Genomic DNA, 21,273 nt, shown 5'->3' with positions numbered 1-21,273 from the left:
CCACAAAGAGCGCAACCCTTGTGTTTAATTGACACTGACTTCAGCCTTTTTGCCTAGGACCATTTAAACTTCCACAATCACAATCACAATCCGGGATTGAGGCTGTTCAATCCTTTAAATAGCTTATCATAAAACTAAAGAAAATTTGTGTGATTTTAGCACTTATATACATGGCGCAGCTAGAACTGGGAAAAAAATTGAAAGGAAAAGAAAAGGGAAGAAAATTATTCTATTTCTATAACACTACTACATTACATGACATTGCAAAATGTCCTTTCTCATCCGCTCAAAAAGGATGAAAAAGAGAGATTTCCTATTTGGAATACATCAATAACAGAATTAGGACCTTTTTTCTTCAAGATAAAATTAATAGAACATTAAATTAGTTTCCGAAACCAAATGGTGATTTTCTCCGACTTCCGCCTTCTCCATATTGCTCATTCCACTTCCTTAGCTCATTCATGCTTGCAGCATCATACGCAACTGACGGCCCAACCTATACAACAGAATAACAGACCAATTTAATGTTTCAGCAATTATAATGCCAGTTACAGAAACCACGTTGATGCTGAATTGAGTTGTGTGAATAAAACAAAACAAAACGAAACAAAACAAAACAAAACAAAACAAAACAAAAAATGAAGAAAAAAATTTAGTGGCTTATTCCATAAGAATAGCTAAGTTAGTCATATTAAGAATATTCATAGGCAATTTTTTTTTTTTTTTTAATTTTTATTTAAGACAACTTTAATCCAAAGTACAGCAAAGCCCAAATTAGTAAAGCTCCAAGAGAGAGAGAGAGAGAGAGAGAGAGATTAACTACCAGTGCAGGTCTGACTCGACTTAGGTAATATCTACTTCAAAAGATCATATAAAGAGAGGAGTTTTTGATATAGTAATAACAGCAGAGATGTGTTTGATCTAGTAATAGCAACACGAGAACTATACCAGCATTTGCTTCAACACAAGGAAGACACATTTTTGAAACATGGAGATCCACACTCTCTGCATGGGGCTTTACATTGACACAAGAATTCATGGAATGAATGATTTCTCAAGAACACTTTCATATAACCTTAAAAAAGTACTTCAGAAGAGTGAATAAGAAGGCAGATTCTACTTGTGAGCAGGAAGGAGACAGGGCACAAATGATCAAGGATATCCTTATTTCACTCATTGTTCTGCATAAAAGCAAGAGACACCATTCTGGCCATGCCCTATCCACCTAATTAATTCTCAATCATTTTTGGCAATCAGCAGAAAAATCAACCAATGATAGGAACATACAGCAAAAGCATTAAAATATGGTGGTCCACACCTTATGTACTTTACTTAATGCTAGATAAAATTCATCTGATTTTGCCATTTATTTAGCGATCCAGCAAATAGTCCAGTATTTATTCCACTATTCATGCAAAAAGAAAAGCTACCTTTGACAGTACCATATCTCAAATAATTATGAATATTGCTTTGAACAGTTGGGATAATAAAAGAACCCTGAAGTTATGCCACCAACAGTTAAAATCAGTCATTCAAAAGCTTGCCATATGGTTGCTATGACAACAGCTACTAGTGGTGCTACCAGTAAATACCTTATTTGAAGATGGTGATGATGCTACTTTGCCATTTAACCCAACTCAAGCTGACAAACTTACTGAATGGTTACCAAGGCAAAAAGCATTTGGTCTTAAATCATTGAGGTTGCATTCTACAATATAGGTTGATTATGATTCTATATTTAGCTATTCTGATACTCTGCTTGAATACGCATGGTTACGTTCAAGATACAGTGAGCACCCATCGGACAAGGGAAAAGGGGGAAAAAAAAAAAACAGAGAAGATCTTGACCTGGCAAATTTCCCACCGCTGATCGGCCCAGCTGAGTTAAAAGCCCTAATTTTCTCACTTGGTCAATCTCTACTCTCACTTTCGTTTTCAGCTCTGCCTCTATTCGCACTTCACAACAATGAAGTCCCACTCCCAACCATAGATCGCCACTCTCTCCCTCTCTCGCCTTTGTCGATCGTCTATACCAGAGCTCCTTCTCCCCCTTCTTGCCAATAAGTCTCTCATACTCTCACTCTCTCTCCCTCGCCTCGCCTCTGTTCTGAATTAAAATCGCAATTTTTTTATTTCTTCTCTTTTCATTGTGCTTCTCACTTGCTCACTTGCCCAGTGGCCTGGGCTTTTAGCCTTACTGCCCTTAGGCCTTAGTTATGTTATTACATATTGGTTGTTTTGACTTGAGTTACCTTTTGACTTTGGAATTTTTTAGGATATATATTTGCATTGTTGCGGCCTGTGGCCTGTAATATATTGATATGGTGATATAAATAATAATATATATATTTTTTGTTGTTTAGCCACTGATACTGTTGCAAACTTGTTTCTGTTATACTGTTATATAATTTATATATTTATTGTTCATGAAATTTGCAGGTAAAATGAATACCCATAAAATGTCCGACAAATTTGCCAAGTTTCCTCTATGGAGATTTGTTACTATATTGGAAAAAGCAGTTGGTGGTGGTGGGGGAAACACTGTTTTTACTTGTAATTACTGTAGAGATGTTTTCAAGGGGTCTTATTCTAGGGTGAGAGCACATTTGTTAAAGAACCAAAAATATGGAGTAAAGGTATGCTCTAAGGTTTCAACTGAGTGTCTTGCAGAGATGCATCAAATAGAAGATGAAAGCCAAGAGGCTGATCAGAGGAAGAAGACTAAGTTAGTACCTTTACTCACTGGTCTTAGTCATATTCCTACTGACGGTATTATAGGTACAAATAAACCATTTTGAAAAAGAAAATTGACTGGGGGGAATCATCCTTTGGAAAGGGCTTTAACAATCAATGCCAAGACCATTTAGATAGTCTTGTTGCTAGGACATTTTATTCTGCTGGGTTACCCTTTCATTTGGCTTAAAACCCATATTTTATTGAGATGATTAAATATGGCGCTAATAATAACTTAGCGGGCAGTTTTGGAGATGATCCTAAAATTCATTTGGTTAAATGGGCTACTATTTGTGCTCCTATTTCTTCGGGTGGCTTAGGGATAAGGAAGATGAGACTTCAATGAAGCTTTAATTGGAAAGTGGCTTTGGAGATTTGGGATTGAGAAAGATACCCTTTGGAGACAAGTGATAGAAATGAAATATGGATGTGTGTGTGTGTGTGTGTGTGTGTGTGGGGGGGGGGGGGGGGGGGGGAATGGCCCTTATGGTGTTGGGTTATGGAAAAATATCGATCAGGATGGCCTTCTTTCTCACGCCATATTCTGTATGATATTAGTGATGGGTCTAGAGTAAAGTTTTGGCAAGACCGGTGGTGTGGAGAGACATCTCTTGCTGTTAGATATCCTGACTTGTTCAGATTTTGCAGGAATAAGGATGCCAATGTGGCTGAGCTTATGAAGTCCGCCAATGGTGTCCTCTTTTGGGATGTGAGATTCTTTAGGGGTGTGCATGCTCGGGATCTAGAGGCTATGTCAGACTTCATGGAAACCATATGCGGTTCTCCCATAAGGGGGCTAGGTGAGGATAAAATGTGTTGGATACCTAGCAAAGATAACGGTTTCATGGTTAGTGATTATTATAGAATTTTAGTTGGCAACACTTTCTATGGTTTTCCTTGGAAAAGTATTTGGAAGTAGAAGATTCTCTCTAGGGTAGCTTTCTTTGTCTGGACTGCTGCCTTAGGGAAATGCTTGACGATTGATAATTTATGAAAAAGGAAGGTGTGGATTTTGGATTGGTGCTACATGTGTAAGGGAAATGGTGAATCGGTTGACCATTTATTCCTTCATTGTCCTTTTGCTATAGATCTATGGTCTATGGTTTTGGGTCTATTTGGAGTAACTTGGGTTATGCCACACACTGTTTTGGGGCTGTTAGGGTTGTTGGCAAGGCAGCTTTGGTCGTCATCGAAATTGTTATATTTGGTCCATCATTCCTCATTGCTTAATGTGATGTCTTTGGAGGGAGAGAAATAGTAAATGTTANTGGTGAATCGGTTGACCATTTATTCCTTCATTGTCCTTTTGCTATAGATCTATGGTCTATGGTTTTGGGTCTATTTGGAGTAACTTGGGTTATGCCACACACTGTTTTGGGGCTGTTAGGGTTGTTGGCAAGGCAGCTTTGGTCGTCATCGAAATTGTTATATTTGGTCCATCATTCCTCATTGCTTAATGTGATGTCTTTGGAGGGAGAGAAATAGTAAATGTTTTGAAGATATTGAGAGATCTATTCCGGACCTCAAGCTTCTCTTTTTTAGAACTTTGAGGGATTGGTTGTTTGCTTTGCAAAATCAATCATTCCCTTCTTTTATTGATTTCCTTGACTCTTGCAATATTTGTATTTGATTTCTTATCCCTTGTTCACTCCCTGTGTATTAGGGTGTTCTTTTTTTATATCAATATATCTTATTGCTTATCAAAAAAAAAAAAATTAGCGGGCTATGCTCCTCTGGGTTACTATAAATTAAGAACTACACTCTAGCAAAAAAGGGAGGGGACATGTTGGCAAGTTGTTGGGGACGATTAAAGAAACTTGGAAAGAAAAGGGTTTAAGCATAGTAAGTGATGGGTGGATGGATCCCCAAAGACCACTCATCAATTTTATGGATACATCAGAAAAAGAGCCAATGTTCTTAAAATGCATTGATGGTTCAAAAGAGTACAAATACAAGCACTACATTTCAAACTTGTTTCTAGAGGTCACAGCTGAGGTTGGACGTCACAATGTTGTTCAAATCATTACTGATAGTGCACTTGTTTTGAAGTCTACAGGATCTATTGTTGAAGCTGAATATCCCACTATATTTTGGTCACCATGTGTTGTGCATACCCTCAATCTAACTTTGAAGATTATATGTGCAGCCAAATACCCTCTTCATAATGAGGTCACATATAATGAATGTCAATTGATTACAAAGTGTGCTGATGAGGCATCTTTCATTCATGTTTTCATCATGAATCATTCAATGAGATTGGCAATTTTTAATGAATTTTCCTCTTTGAAATTACTTGATGTTGCTGATACACAATTTGCTTCAATAACATGCTTAAAAAAGATTTGAGACTCATAAGAAAATGTCTTCAAAACATGGTCATTAGTGAGCAATGGACATCTTATAGAGAAGATGATATTGGAAAAGCTCAAACTGTGAGAATATATTTTGGATGAAATATGGCGGGACAAGGTTGACTATATTCTTCAATTCACAGGACCTATTTATGCGATGCGTCGAGTGGCCGACACGGATAAAGCTATTCTTCATGAGGTGTATGAAATGTGGGATTCAATGATAGAACAAGTGAAGAAAGAAATATACCGGTTTGAAGGCAAGCAAGAAATATTGCCTTGCTCACTCCTTGAATCCTAAGTAAGATTTCTTTCTATTCTAATTTTCTTTTCTTCCTTTTGAAATCAATAAAGTCATTTTTATTATTACTACTTATATACTTATTTTTTACTAGTTATTTATACTAATCAGTGGATTGTTGAGGGTAAAGGTCATGTTCCTCCACATAAGGATCGTGACATTTCTGATGAGAGAAACAAGTCCTTAAAAAGATATTTCCCAGATATGGAAGATAGAAAGAAGTGCATGCAAAGTTTGGTTCATTTTCAGGACATATGTCCTATGATGATATATATATATATATATATATTTTTATAGGTAATAAGAGTTTTATTGCTAAGAAAAGTACAATGTGTTTACGATACTAAACTCACTACACTTGAATCAAATACAATCAAATCAAAGGGAAGAGCTAACAGAAATAAGGAAATGAGACATGGAAATACAATGCGTAAAACCCCAAATACGAGACCACTCAAACAAAGTCCTAACTAGCAAAGACTTCAACAAATCAATAGGTCTCTCAATATTGTCAAATGTTTGGGTATTGCGTTCCTTCCAAATTAACCACATAAGACACGCCGGAACCATATTCCAGACGTTAGACAAGTAAACTGTATTTAGCACCACCCACAAAACCTCAAACATAAGAAAGACTTCACTCCACAAAGCATGAGCAAACTTGCAATGGATCAAAAGATGATCCACAGTTTCCTCATCACACTGACATAGGAAACACCAATTAACAAGAGACAAGTTCTTCTTAACAAGGTTATCTATTGTGAGAATCCCATCCCTAGCAATTGTCCATAAAAAGAAAGACACCATTTTATGTACCTTAACACACCAAATGCTCCGTCAAAGGAAAGAAACAAAAGGGCTTTCAATATAGAGTTATAAAAACAGCACCAATCAAAAACACCACTACAATTCAACTATAAAATCAGGATATCATTGCCCTCTCCCCTAGGTATTTTGGAGGAAATATGCTCAAAGAAAGAGTAAAATCTCCCCAACTCCCAGTCATTAAAGTCAGAACGGAAAAGTAAGTCCATGGAAGAAAGATATAACTCAGATGCATTGCTTTGGTGCTTAGTCCATGGGTCCTCATTACCTATGCTTCAAAGCATAGTTGTAAAGCTTCCTGGACAACCTTGTTCGTCATCATGCACCGAGAGGAATTGGAGTACACATAGCTTTATTCATTGTTTGAAGAGGAACAGAATTAGTCCTAGACATGCTGAAGATTTAGTATATGTTCATTCTAATATTCGACTTCTTTCAAGAAAGAGGGAGGAGTACAATAAAGGATAATCTCATAAGTGGGACAATGGTGGTGATTCTTGGGATGAGCCATTTGGAGGAGCTGGATTGCTTGAGATTGCATTTTTATCACTAGATGAGCCTGAGTTGGAGGTAAAAGGCTTGTCTTTTTTCTTTTCTTTTTTTGATGTTGAATGTAGTTTATTTGAAGCTTTGAACTCTTTGTTTGTACTTCAAACAACACTTTATGAGTGTTTGTTTATTTGAACTTTTGGTTTGTATTTGAGACAACATTTTATAATGTCATTGTACTTGTTTGTTGTTTAGCCTTTAAATTAATTTTAGATATGTTTTCAAGCATTTTATTGTTGTTGCTTAATGTTAAAACTTAAGATAAACATAAATTATGTACAAAAATATTTAAATATACCTAAAAATAAATATAAATTAATTAATTGCCATGTCCATAATTCTTTGATGAATTGTCATCCTCATAAGACTAGATAACTACAATAAAATAACTCCTAAAAGATAATCATGAGCATGACTTAATTCCAAGTGAAATAGCCATGATGAATAATCTTATGCAGTCAAGCTGAATACTTATCCAATAATAAAAATACAGTTCATATTTTAAATTTTCTACCTTGGCTTTTGACTGAATCAAATCATCCAAACTAAGTGCTCGTATGGCTGGAGCTACATCACTTTTGCTTCCCTATAAAAAAATTAAACAGATGCCAAAAGAAAACATAACAAAATTAGAGTGAAGATTGTAATACATTGGAACTACTGATAAATGTAAGCAGCAAAAGGGAACCAGAACAGTTTCTTGTGAATAGTAAAGTGCCAGATTGTGGGTTCAGAATTGTCTAAATGGTAATTCAGACAACCAGATGGAGCCAATGACATGGTGTGGTTTAAGAGGCTTCACCAGTCATGTCAGTATCCTAGTATAAGATCTAAGATGGACTTTAAACCACCTCACAGGATAACACAACCGAATGCACATACTACAAAAAATTGTTGCTTCTATTCAACAAAGACCAAAATAAAATAGTTAAAGGAAGAAAAAAAAGTTGGGGGGTGGATGAAATCAACTTGAATGGGAATTCTTCTAAGGGTATAATATGGAGTCTAAATCTTTTATCTCATTCTTCTTGCATTACTATATACTCCACATATAAAAGTATGTCACATGTCCATCTATTTTATTAAATGCTAAATTTATGCATTTTATTATTTCAATTACCTAAATATGATGGGTTATTTATTTATTTGTTTTAAGAAATTGAAATTATAGAATGTATAAATTTAGCATTTAATAAAATAGATGGATATGTGACATGTTTTTATTTGTGGAGTATATAGTGTAGCAGAAAGAGTGAGACAGAAAATTTGGACTTTACAATATGTTTTACAACTTCTTTTACAATTGCTGATATAGCTTGCGATTAATACATAATAATCGAGGTATTATTAATAGGTCAAAGTGCTGTTTTACCTTTATCAATTTGTGAAAATGTTATAAAAAGAAAATTTGCGCGTAGCATTTTACTCTTATATGTTACAATTTGATGTAACATCAACTCCTTAATTTGTTATGTTGTAAATTTTTATACATGGATGATTTCTATGAAGGAGATTTTCATCAAGATTTTTTGAATTTAAGGTCTATTTGGGATTCGCTTATTTTGCTAAAATTAAAAACTTTTTTTTGAAAGTACTACAGATAAAGATAAAAGTTAGCTGAAATAGTATAATGAGACCTATGAATAGTATTAAAAAGTACAGTGTGACTCATAAATAATAGAAAAAATAAGTTAAATAGTAAAATAAGTTGGCAAAAATAATATTTTCTAAACGGACACTTAAAAGAGTTCCATAATGATTATATTATTATTATTATTATTATTATTTGACAAACAAGCATGTTTAGATCTATTCAAGTATTTGATTATTCTCTCGAGTGAATGTAATTTCTCATCCTATACACACTAGGGTATTACAGGAAAGAATCTCATGGGAGTGGTTCTAAGATATTGGCAAGATGTTTTGAACTTAAAATTTCATAGATATCATGAGGCTAAGGCCTTAGAAACAATAGATTGGAGTTGATATTATTGAGAAAGAAGAACAAATGGAATGTTAAGCTGGTTCAATTTAGAAATATTAGTTACAATTTAGAAATATTGGAGTATGATTTACGATGTTACAATTATGGTGATTGTGGAAATGCAATTTGATTCCCTGTGCTGATGCATTTTATAAAGAATTTACCAAAAAAAAAAAGAAGAAGATTTTGGAATTTACGTCCGTTCTAGTAAAACAGCTTCTGGAAGTGATAATGTGATAGTGGTACTTATGTATGTTGTAGTGAAGGGCAATGCAAAACAGTAATTTTTATATTAAAGAGAGCAAAGATGATGAAAAATAAAAGGCCCAGGAAAGTTGTTCAACTCTTAGAACTGGTTGTAAAGCAATCCTCTGGATGCTCAAATCATTTTCAATTATCGCAATTATTCTCTTTTTTGATGAATGAAGAATTTTATTCAACAAAGAAAACAACTAAGAATTAGAACAACAGAGCAGCCAACCTCCCTCCTCATAACAGAAACAAAAATAGGGGGAATAATTGCCAAAATCGAAAGATCCACAGAAACTACAAGACAAGGATCACTTAGCAAGAATGTGTCAGTATCTTCGATGTGACAAAAAAAAAAAAAAAAGAAAAAAAAAAAAAAAGTCTACCTAAGAGCCTTTGTCAAAAGAATTGGTGAAGACCAACTAAAAAAGTAGAATGTGTCAGTATCTTCGATGTGACAAAAAAAAAAAAAAAAGAAAAAAAAAAAAAAAGTCTACCTAAGAGCCTTTGTCAAAAGAATTGGTGAAGACCAACTAAAAAAGTTGTCATGATGTTCAATATTGGTGACCAACAATTTACAAGTAGGGATTGCTGGAATCACCTAAGAGATATTAATGTTGTCGTCCTTAATTATTGCAAAAAATTGCAAGCTAAAAATCCTAATTTCTTTCATGCAATTCAATGTGATGATGTTGGTTATATGGTTAATTTTTTTTGGGTGGATGAGCAATCAAGGATAGCTTATCATTACTATGGCGATGTTGTGACGTTTGACGCAACTAATAATTCAAACAAGTATGATATGGACACGTGTTTTCCACTTGGTAACTTATGTAGCAAATTACTTGACATAAAATGCATTAATTTGAACTCACCCATGTCAAGAAAGAGCTCAAATCAACAAATGGATACTTACTAATACACTTAATGAAGACTACACTCTAATTAAATGTCACTCTTTCATAATACATAATCATTAATTCTCATTAAGCATTAACCCTTTGTTTGTATCCATATACGCCCACACTTGGATGATGATATGGCTACTTGCTTAGAGGATTTTGTGATTATGTAGTTGGATGTTCATGCGCTCATGTACTTTGATGATTGTGCTTAAATGCTGAGGTGATTGAGGTAAGAGGTACGTGCTTAGATGCTCACATGCTTGAATTCTCATGCGCTTGTATGCTCGTATGTGTAGACACCACATTTTATACCCCTTACGACTCGAGCTCCCGTTTCCCAATGATGATAACACTAGGAGGTATAGGGCTAATTTAGGGCTTGGCCATAGAAATTTCTAGTTGAAATATGCTTTTTGAAGGAAGAAAAATCCTTACAAAAGCCTTGAGCTTGCATATGCATCCTTAACTTTTGTGTACGCGGCCACGAGCTTGCGTATGCAACTAGGGTTTCCAGATTCTATGTAAGGCAAATATTTTCTCAAAAATCTCGGTAGAGGCAATCCCACATCGCTTGGAATTGCCTCCACCCCTTCTCTTTGAACACTATAAGAGGTCCCCACGACTCTTTTCCCAGTAGACAAAGAATACACTCGTAAAAATGATTCAAAGAGAAGCTTTTTACTTCAAAAAACATCCTAAATTGAAGTTTCTTGGCTAGGACTTATTTTAGTCCAAAGCCTTCTAGTTAAACTTATTAACCCTCTAGGTATTTTGTTTTGTAGATTGACCGAGTGGAACAGTCAAAATCAAGCTCTAAAAGCTTCTTGTGTGAGGTACTTGTTCTTGCTTTTATCTCTTGGTTTGTTTGTTTTCTTCTTTGTTTTATTGTTTATTTGTCTCTCTATGAAGCTTAGGTTTTTTGTTCTTTGGTTTGGAAAGCATGCTAAAATGTTTAAACTAAGTTTTGTTTGAATTTTCTTGGTTGAGTTTCTAGGCAAGGTTGAGTATGTGGGCTTGTGCCCGTGTACGCTGGCTTCTACATGCGTGCGCATGTTAGAGCTCAGAAACCCAGATTTTGTTTATTTACTATGTTTGGTTGAATGTATGCTTTTAGGTTCTATTTAGTCTTTCTTCATTGTTTTAGGTCTTAGATTCGTATTATAACATGTTTTAATTACCTTTTGTTTAGAATGTATGATTAGGGTTTCTTGATTGGATGAACACCATGAACATGCATATGAACATGAACATGCATTGATGCAAATGTGCTATGATGCAGTGAGGTAAGTGAGAGGTAAGTCACACATACAAATACCATGAACATGTATTTGTTTGATCAACATGAGTTGTTTGATGAGCATGACAGATTTCGTTTGGTTGATGCCATGATGTTATGTTAGAATGATTGAATATGCTTGATTATACCTTGTTGATGCAATTGCCTTGTGATATCTTCACTATCCTTGAACAATATTGACTATGATTACCATGAAAGAGGAATGTTAAGGTTTTGGGACAATATGCCATGTTGTATGTTTAGATGCATGTTAGTGTGTGTGTGAGTTTAGATAGCCTATTAGAAGACCCTTTGATGAGATTAGGATTTGGAATACAATGAGTGGAGGCTGACCTACGGGTTGGGTGCCTAATACCTTCCCATCCTATACCTAAACTCCAGACATGTGCTCTCAGTCCTTCACATAAGAGCGCTATACATATGTGAGAGACCAAAAAATTTGGGGGTGCTCTCAAAAAAGGGGTTAGGCATCAACACCTTCTCTTTTCAAGATTATGTGTGGAGCCACCAGCTATTTATTTTTAATTTTTTTATAAAAAAATATGAAATAATAAAATACAAATTCCCATGTCCGAAGTACCTCGATTTCATTAATGGATTATACAAATACAACTTGGTAGAATATCTTTACAAGGCTTTGGTCCTAGATACAATATATGTAAAAATACAAAACTTTGGTCCTAGATACAATCTACCAAAAAATAAAATAAAGCACTTGTTCTACCAACCTAAAATTCTAAGGTTCGGGGGCTAGGTTATAGGATGGGAAGGTGGCAGGCACACACCCTGCTCAGATAGAGTTTGGTCTTCTAGACTCTTAATGACCATTAAATACCCATATTCAAAGTATGAAATGTTATGCAACAAATGCTATGAGACCTAGGGTTAAACTTCTATTCAAGAGCCTTAAATCTGCCATTTTTATCTTGTGTGAAAAAAATTTGATGATAATAGTTAATGAAAAATTAAATTTTGAGTCTCCATAAAAGAAAAAGAATGGATTTTTAATAAAAATTCAGATCTGGTTGGGATTATTTAATGTAAAAAGAAAAACAGATTTTCTTTGAAAACAGCAATTTTTTATGAAAGAAAAACAGATCTGGCTTGTAATATATAAAAAAACAGTCAAATTTTTATTTTAAAAAAATGCTGATCGGATTTTTTATTTAAAAACAGACCAGATTTTTATTTTGAAAGTTACAGATCAGATTTTATAAATAAAATAGAGATTTGGTTTTTGATTTGAAAAAGAAACAAAGAGAAAAATGCAAATCTGTTTTTAATTTTAAAAACATGGAGAAAAATTCAAATTTGATTTTAGTTTAAGAAAAACATGAGAAAAATTGCAGATCTAATTTTAATCTAAGAGAAGCACAAAGAAAAATTGCAGATCTAAAATCTTAAAGAAAGATTCAACCCTAGATCTAGAATGCTCATCAATTAATCATGTGAAATTTTTTGAAAACAAAAGAAAACATGTGATAACATATGAGAAACATGATTATTTAAACACAAAAGAAAACATCATATATATGGAAACTAAAACACATATGAAAGCATGTTATGTAAACAAAGTTAGAGTTATACCTACATGAACTTAATCCTCAAGGAAAGAGTTCTTCAAAGTGGAATTTTTTTTTTAATTTTTTTTAAAGGATTTAAGTGAAGGCCTCTTAACAAAAAAGAAGTTCCTAAAGCAGGGCTTCCAGAACAAAGGGGTCCCTGAATGTTGGGAGGCCTCCTCTATTTACAGAGGTGTTAGTTGCTTAGAAAATAAGCTAGGTTTGCTTAAAAATTAAGTCCAATCAGCTTAAAAAATAAGCAAAAAAACGTATGGGGAAAATCTTGAAAAAAAGAGATTTGGATAAGAGTAAGCTAATTTTTCAAATCAGAACATGTTTCAGTATTTTGATCATATCTTTTTACTCAAAATTATTATTAAGCTGAAATTTTGACAGATGAAGTGAAATTCAATTCTCTACAACTTTTTCAGAAAAAGCCTAGTCCTAATTTTGAGTTTTACTATGCCAAAAGTGCCCTAGAATGTGAATCTAAAATCTGCTACTTGATTAGTACGTTTTCGTAGTGTTTTCCAACTCTAAAACTGTATTTGGACGAATTTAGAGTTATTTTCATGATAAACCTCATCCCAAAGTGATAATTAGGATTATTAAAATAATTATTTTGAATATAATTATCCCAAAAGCCTATAAATATTATCAGCTTAATTTTTTTAATCCTATGCAACAAATCTCACTTAAAAAAAAAAAAAAAAAACCTAACCAATCAAAAAAATTCATTTAATTAATTTTAATCATTAACCAATCAAAATTAATTTCAATTAATCACATGTGATCAGTTTCACCATCATACAATGCATGCAGATTGTGAAAACTTGATCTTGTGATATCTTTCAATCTGACGGTCTGATTTGGGAATCGGGCATATTGTCGTGATCATTAGAACCTCAAAATCATTTTTATATTATGTGATGAATGATTTAATGCATGAAATGTAATTATGATTTTTGGGTATTTGAAGTGGTCATTTCAGTCATCTTCTAAAATTAAATTATGGGTGCAAAATCGAGGGTCTACAACATATGGTTCTTAGACCTAATCTACGTGGCGACTCCATTTACACCCTCTGCCCTAGTCCACCCTAGACCGAGGCATACTTCCGTTAAGGAGAAAAAAAAAATGCTTGACACAGGTGCTTGCACCCACAACATGCTCTCATGCTCACATGCTTACATGTTTGTATGCTTGTATATTCACATGCTCGTACACTTTCATGCTTGTATGCTCACATGCTTGTATGCTCTTATACTCACATGCTTACATGTTCATATCCTTTGATGCTCACATGCTCACATATTTGGATGCTTGATCGCTCACATGCTTATATGTTCATATGCTTGTATGCTCTCATGTTCACATATTTGGATGCTTGATCTCTCACATGCTTATATGTTCATATGCTTGTATATTCTCATGTTCACATGTTTTGATGCTCTCATGTTCAAATGTTCGTATGCTTACATGTTAACATGCTTGTATGCTCTCATGCTCATATGTTCCTTTGTTCTCATGCTCACATGCTTGTATGCTCTCATGCTCACATGCTTAGATGTTCACATTCTTTGATGTTCATACCCTTACATGCCTTCATATTCACATGTTCACATGCTTGCACACTCATATCTTCACATGTTTGGATGTTCACATGCTTACATGTACACATTTTTTGTTGTCATATGCTCATACATTCCTTTGACATCCACATGATTGATTTCCTTTCANCCAGAGTCCAATTTTTTTGCAAAACCTACCCATGAATGTATTCAATACAGAGAATCAAAGAGCCAGAACGTAAATTTCCAAAAAAAACTAAAAACATAACATTCTGATCTTCGAAAGTAATAAGGAAATGGAAGCTTACCACAACAGAGGTGAAACTGAAGAATTACTCTCCACTGGTCTAATTATATCCTATATGAGAAAAGAAAGAAATAACTGCATTAAATTTCATGTCTAATCAACAGTAAAAGTGACAGAAACATTGTGAAAAGAAGATGTCATAAATAAAAACATAAAAGTGGTCAAACCTGCCCTGTGGCTAAGGGAGAGGAAGTTGAAATCACGTTGGAGTGTTGTTAAGATACAAAAACTTGTATTTCCAGGCCAAAGTTTCTGTGGTCTTTGGTCATTTCTTTGAAGGAAACATGTGAGATGACATCACCTTTGGGATCCTTTGTGTTCTTTGTTAACATCAAAATGTGACGTTTCTTACATTTGTGTGTTCTTTTTTTGGCTTTAATTAACTTGTGTTCCTTTGTTAATGTGAATATGTTACCCTTGCCTAAAAGATTCCCAACTCTGGTCTCGGCTTGACCTTCAAACCATTTGGCAGGTTTCTATGTTTTTTTTCAGTCTTTTTGTTTTTTGTTTTTAAGTGCACCAAGTCTTTACAATTTTTCTTCTCAAAAGAAAAGAAAAGAAAAATTCTTTACAATTTTCAATTTTCCAATTGCAAACATATATTATAAAATATGTTAGTTCATTTAAACCAGGATCGGAGTCCGGACTTTGATTTAGAGGTCCAAAACTTAAATCAAAATTTTTTATCATTAAAGAACAATCAATACACAAAATTTTAAAACAAAATTAAGACATGAAAAGTAAAACTAGCATCCACTATTAACAAAATAACAGAGGAACGCAACAATCCAAATATATGTACCAGTCATGCAATCCCCATCTAAAAAACCAAGCTCCAAAAGGTAGCGGATGACTCCAGGCGTTCCTCCAATCTATCAAAACAATCATTAATGGGTTCATCAAGATGAAACGGTGATAAACAAAGTAAAGGAAACAATATAAAAATTTCCATATCCAAAAAAAGAAGGTTAAAACTTACGGAACAGCTAGCATTCAATCCTTAGTAAATTAATAAATACGAAATTACATTACAAGCATAAAAAATGTATCCACAATGCAAATGCACGGGTAAAAAGAAAGGGGAGGCTAGAAAAAAATAAACCATGATTATGAGCACTACAAAAAACATGAGATAGGTATATAGTGGGGAAAGGGGAGGTTAGGTTTGAAGACGAACACAAAGCACCATTAAAGCTGCCATTACAATTGGACTATATCACTTTAAGCAACTTTTTGAGAAACATTTGAACTATTATCAACACCACCACCACCACCATCATCATCAACAACACAACCTCCACCAAAACCCAGCACCCCACCACTGCTGCACCACCTAAATCAACCCAACAAATCACAACAAACCCATACCAAAATCACCGAAATCAACTGAGCAAATTACCAACATAATCCCAAAACCACCACCAATCCAAACACAACACAACCACCGGGACCAAAAGCCATCACTACATGAATCAAAACCCACTATAATCTCCAAGAATAAAACCCATAGAAAAAACCCATACCGAAACCCATCCAAGAATCAAACCATAGAAAAGAAATGACAATAGATCAAACCCACTGAAATCTCTACCACCAATCTCCACCGCAGACCCACTGCCAGCAAGCCAAACGACCGATCTCAACCCTCAAAAACTCCATTTAAACCCAAAATCGAAAATCGAAACCCTAAACCTAAAATCGAAACCCTAAACCAAAAACGGGAACCCTAAAACACAAATCAAAACAAACAATTTTAAAAACTTACTGTTAGTCTTGAAAGGGTCAGAGTTTTTGTAAGAACTTCTCCTCAGTTCTCGATTTTGGAAGAGAATCGATCGATGAGAAGTGACTGGAGAGGAGGGAAGAGCGGAGGGAGCTAGGAAGGGGATTCGGAGAGGGTGGAAGTGAGGGAAGGAGGGGACGATTGAGAGGCAGCTTGAGATCGTTGATAGTGGTCTGAGAGTGTTTTGTGGAGTCAGGGTTTTTTTCAATTGCTTGGAGTTAGAGGGAGCTCTAACCATAACCTGAGCTGCGTGTGGTAAACGCAGCTCCGGACATATTTGCAAAAGAAAAAAAAAAAAACCAAAAAACGCAGCTCCGGACATATTTGCAAAAAAAAAAAAAAAAAAAAAAACCAAAAAACGCAGCCTCACCCTGAAAAAACGCGGCTCCAGGGAGGGCTATAGCCGGGTTTAGTAAACGCGGCTCAAAGGCTAACCTGGAGCCGCGTTTTCCAAAAACCCGGCTCGAAGTCTAGCCTGGAGCCGCGTTTTATAAAAACCCGGCTGAAACTCCATCCTGTAGCCGCGTTTTACAAAAACGCGGCTAAAACCCCCGTTTTTTGTAGTGCAAAATGAACACACAATCAAAATGAACACTCCAAAATTCCAAACACACTCGTAGTGATTTAGGAGAGGTATTTTAGTTACATAAACTCCCATTTTGAACTTTGAACTCCCAAAATGCAATATCAAAATGAACACACCAAAATTCCAAACACACCAAAATACCTCAGTCAACCGACTGCAACAATCACACATACCACACATTAAACACAAAAACTGCACACATATAGTCATGACAACTGAAAAATACAAGAAGCTTACTAAATTTCTCTGATATACACTGCCTCTGATGTAACTAATATTGAATATAGCAATTTGGAGCAGATTCCTCGTCTGTTTCAAATTTCAATTAGCATAACACAACCATTAAATTTCTCGATCTTAAATCTCTAAGATCTAGCAAAAAATTAAATGAGAAATAATTTCCATTTGTTTGAACCAAATTTTACATGGAATACTTGAAATAGAGTATGAAGTAACGAAAAATACTTCTATGGGTTTTCTAAAAGAAAATTGAATCTGATCACATAAACAAGGAAAATATGCTCAGATGTAAATTTCTGCTAAAGAAATTCAAATGCAATTGTCCGTAATTGAAGTTGAAAGACAGAAAATCGGAGTAATGATGATGATTACCAGAAGAAGCGAGTCCTGCTCAGTGATTTCAGCTTCTACAACTTGAGGAAAACGATTACGTTACAGTGATTTCAGCTCAGTTTTCTGAGAAATCTGAAATAAAAATCATGGGGAAATCGATTAAAAGTTATTAAGAGCTGAGAAATTAGGGTTTGTGATTCGTACCTAACTGGAGCTGAGAAACACAATGCCAATCGGAGCTGTGCGATTACGTACCTAATCGACGATCGTCGAGCTCTATGAGATCTCCATGATCATCGAGCTCTATGAAATTTCCATGCGCTCAATCACTAAGCAAATAAAATTATTGATATGAGATTATTTCTAAAAGCAGGTTCAAATTTTATTTTCCTTCAAATTCTAGCCAAGCAAAAAAGGGGAAATAACTATACAAGACCAAAATACTCACGTAGAACACGTAGAGTCTACAATTTATGAGAAATCAAAGGCATGATAGGGAAGGGAACGGTAGAAGCCTATAAAACCTAACCATCTATTTGGATTCCGAGAAAATTCAGTAAAAACAAAAAAATGAAATAAAGGCAAACTGGCTCGGTCAAGTGGCCATTTTCCTTTTCTTAAGCACCAAATTGAAACAAACTCTGAGTTTTCCGAACCAATTTTCCCGTATTTTCTCGGCAACCAAACGGCGAAAGAAAGTTCCGTAATCCATAAGCATAACATTGCATAAAAAAATAAGAAATGGTAAACGACGACGTGCAGAGACTACAAAACCCTAAAAATACGAAGATCGAAATGTGAGAGAGAGAGAGAGAGAGAGAGAGAGAGAGAGAGAGATTACCCCAAAACTCCATGAGAGAGAAGCAGAAGAGCAGAGAGAGAGAGAGAGAGGAGTGTGGGTTTTTCTTTCTAGAAGACTCTGGAGCAAATGCCAAAAGCAGAAGTAACTGCCTCAGCTGGATGTCTTAGTTTATATGAGATTTCTATGCTCTCCGTTTGCTTTCAGCGAAAGAGTGATAAGAGCTCTGTGTTTGTTGGTTACGTTCGGGCTTTATATAGGAGCTAGCAGATTAGACTAGAGCTATTCTATTTGTAAAACTTCAATTCTACATAGTGGATTTGTTTTCCTTTGGGTTAGAGCATCTCCAGCAGTATAGCCATCCAGGTATATTAGCTAAAATTTATAGAATCTGTGCACTGTTTATGCTCTAGCAGACTCGGCAAACATAGATTTTTTTTTGGCTCATGAACAGTAGCCCATCAGGTTTGATGGGCTACTGTTCATTAGCAATCGAATTTCTTAGATTAAAAAATTATCCCAGCTACTTTTATATCAATTGTTTCTCTCACCTCCGGATTTCTTTTTTTTTTTTCTCTCATTATCTCCGTTTCTCACATAATCCAAACACAAAACAAAATCCAATTCTTAAAATAAAGTTGAATCAGAACAAGCAAATATATATATAAAAAAAAAAAAAAGGAACAAGCTGACCCCGTTTCTTACATAATCCAAACACAGAACACAAAACAAATTCCAATTCTTATAAAATAAAGTTGAATCAGAACAAGAAAATATGAAAAGAAAAAAAAAAAAAAAGCCGATCTGACCCAGCGGCGGTGGAGATGCTGGAGATGCGGTGGACGACGAGATGCTGGACGACGCTAGAGATGCGATGGACGACGACGAAGCTGGACGACGCTGGAGATGCGGTGGACGACGCTGGAGATGCGGTGGTCGACGACGATCTCTCTCTCTCTCTCTCTCTCTCTCTCTCTCTCTCTCTCTCTCTCTCTGATGTGAAGCAAATGTGAAAGGCTGGAAGGTTCTGGAGGTGAATTGGAGATGCGGTGGTCGACGACGATCTCTCTCTCTCTCTCTCTCTCTCTCTCTCTCTCTCTCTCTCTCTCTCTGATGTGAAGCAAATGTGAAAGGCTGGAAGGTTCTGGAGGTGAAAAAGAAAATAAAAAGAAGGGGATACTTGTGTGGAGGAGGAAAATAAGAAAAAGAAAAAAGAAAAAAAGAAATGAAACGTGGACGGTGGATGAAAATGAAACGAAGAAAAATAATATAAAAAATAAAAAAATTCTAATTGAAAAATACTATCACAATATTTTCACAATATTTTTACAATAAATTTTAAGTAACAGATTGTTATTAGTTAATATTGGCAAGTAAAAAAATAATTTCAATGGTGGGTTTAAATTAGAACTAGTAACAATTTTTCACATAAATTTTGTTGTGAAAGTATTGCGAAAAATGTTGTAAATATAACACTTTTCATTAAAAAATATAATTATTGGGAATAAATATAGGAAGAATAAATGATGATAAAGAATGAATGAATAAATAATATTTAAATGAGATAGAGAATGTGATAGAGAATCTGTTGGAAGTGTATTTGAAAAAGTGGGTAGGCAAAAGCTAAATGGCACTGTTCATTAGCCAAACAGTACAAAAATTTGGCTATTCTGCTGGAGATGCTCTTAGTGGTTAAGCCCTCACAGTGGTTATTACTTTGGGACAGTTGTTCCATTGGTTTTCCATTGCGCCTTCCTCTTGCTTTTTATTTTCGCAATATTGTGCATGATCATACCAACTAAGCCTTGAATATAGTTGGATTAATTAAAAACTTGTTTTCAAATTGGTATTTTGGCACAATCGGTGACCTAAATTCCCTAACAGTGGGAATTGAGATATCCTAAGATTTTCAAACTATCACAATATTAGCCAACCGAACATTTAGGCTTTGTTTGGTTAGGAGGGTGGAAAAATAAGATAATAAAAATAATTTGGAGGATAGAAAAGTGAGAAAGTAGAAAATATTTAAATTTTCAACTATATGTGTTTGGTATAGAGGATGAAAAAGTGGAAACCTCTATTCTTGTTAGTGGATTCTTCAGATGTGGTGACCTGAAATTTACTTAGTGGGGTTTTGTTAGCGAGATTTTTTCCCATTTTGATCAAATTATCATGTCAAATTTATTTTTCATTGCACTTAATTTAGTTTGGTGATTTGATTATTCCTTAATTGGATTTGCATGTAATTTAAACTAATTAATCAACTTGGTTAATTGCTTAATTAATCAAGATCAATTTATAACCCAACAACAATGAAAGGAACTAGACCTAAAAGGGAGAAGCCAAACATATTAACAAAAGCCACTTCAATTGAATCAGATTTGATCACACACACACATGAGAATACAAGTTTTATGTGAGCAAAATATCTGAATGTGAAATTAGAAACAGGTGTATCTAAGAAATATCCTTAAGAAACATCAATTGTTCTATTGTTCTTGTGATTTAATCACAAAGGCATAGATACTTCGTTGACAGAAAATCCAAATCCATGACATCAATCGTAATTATATTTTCTACCTGAAAAATATTGCAAAATCCTGAGGATATAATGTTATGGAAGAAGTAGATAGATTGAAACAGCTGAAAGGTTTTATCGGAAACATATTTGGTAAAAAAAGTCAATATTTCAGCATGCAAAATTAACTTACCAATAAAAAAAATTATAGTACCTTAAGTAGTGATAACAACATAAAGGGGCTGCTCAAACAGAGCTAAATGAACCAGGTTTTAACACTAACAATGTCCAAGACATCACTTGAAAAGTCTTTTATCTAAATGCTTTTGAGGGAAATTACATTTTACCTTCCTAAACTATATCCCCTATTATGCTTACCT

General features: G+C 34.6%; 3 long non-coding RNA genes across 3 annotated transcripts; all 3 read right to left on the bottom strand.

Annotated features, from left to right (window-relative positions):
• Positions 1-96: 96 nt before the first annotated feature.
• On the bottom strand, positions 97-7,711 carry LOC136069199 (uncharacterized). The gene is made up of 2 exons (XR_010630441.1): positions 7,274-7,711; positions 97-496 (listed from the first exon to the last, which is right to left on the bottom strand). It is a non-coding gene; the product is annotated as an uncharacterized LOC136069199 (long non-coding RNA).
• Positions 7,712-14,635: 6,924 nt separating this feature from the next.
• On the bottom strand, positions 14,636-16,710 carry LOC136069195 (uncharacterized). The gene is made up of 3 exons (XR_010630438.1): positions 16,400-16,710; positions 15,437-15,506; positions 14,636-14,685 (listed from the first exon to the last, which is right to left on the bottom strand). It is a non-coding gene; the product is annotated as an uncharacterized LOC136069195 (long non-coding RNA).
• Positions 16,711-17,201: 491 nt separating this feature from the next.
• LOC136069194 (uncharacterized) lies at positions 17,202-17,906 on the bottom strand. The gene is made up of 3 exons (XR_010630437.1): positions 17,832-17,906; positions 17,616-17,708; positions 17,202-17,312 (listed from the first exon to the last, which is right to left on the bottom strand). It is a non-coding gene; the product is annotated as an uncharacterized LOC136069194 (long non-coding RNA).
• Between the last annotated feature and the right edge of the window lie 3,367 nt (positions 17,907-21,273).

This window comes from Quercus suber, unplaced genomic scaffold, assembly GCF_002906115.3.
Source record: "Quercus suber isolate HL8 unplaced genomic scaffold, Cork oak 2.0 scaffold_156, whole genome shotgun sequence".
NCBI lineage: Eukaryota > Viridiplantae > Streptophyta > Magnoliopsida > Fagales > Fagaceae > Quercus > Quercus suber.
Note: the sequence above shows the minus strand (reverse complement) of the source record. Positions and strands in the feature narration are given on the sequence as shown.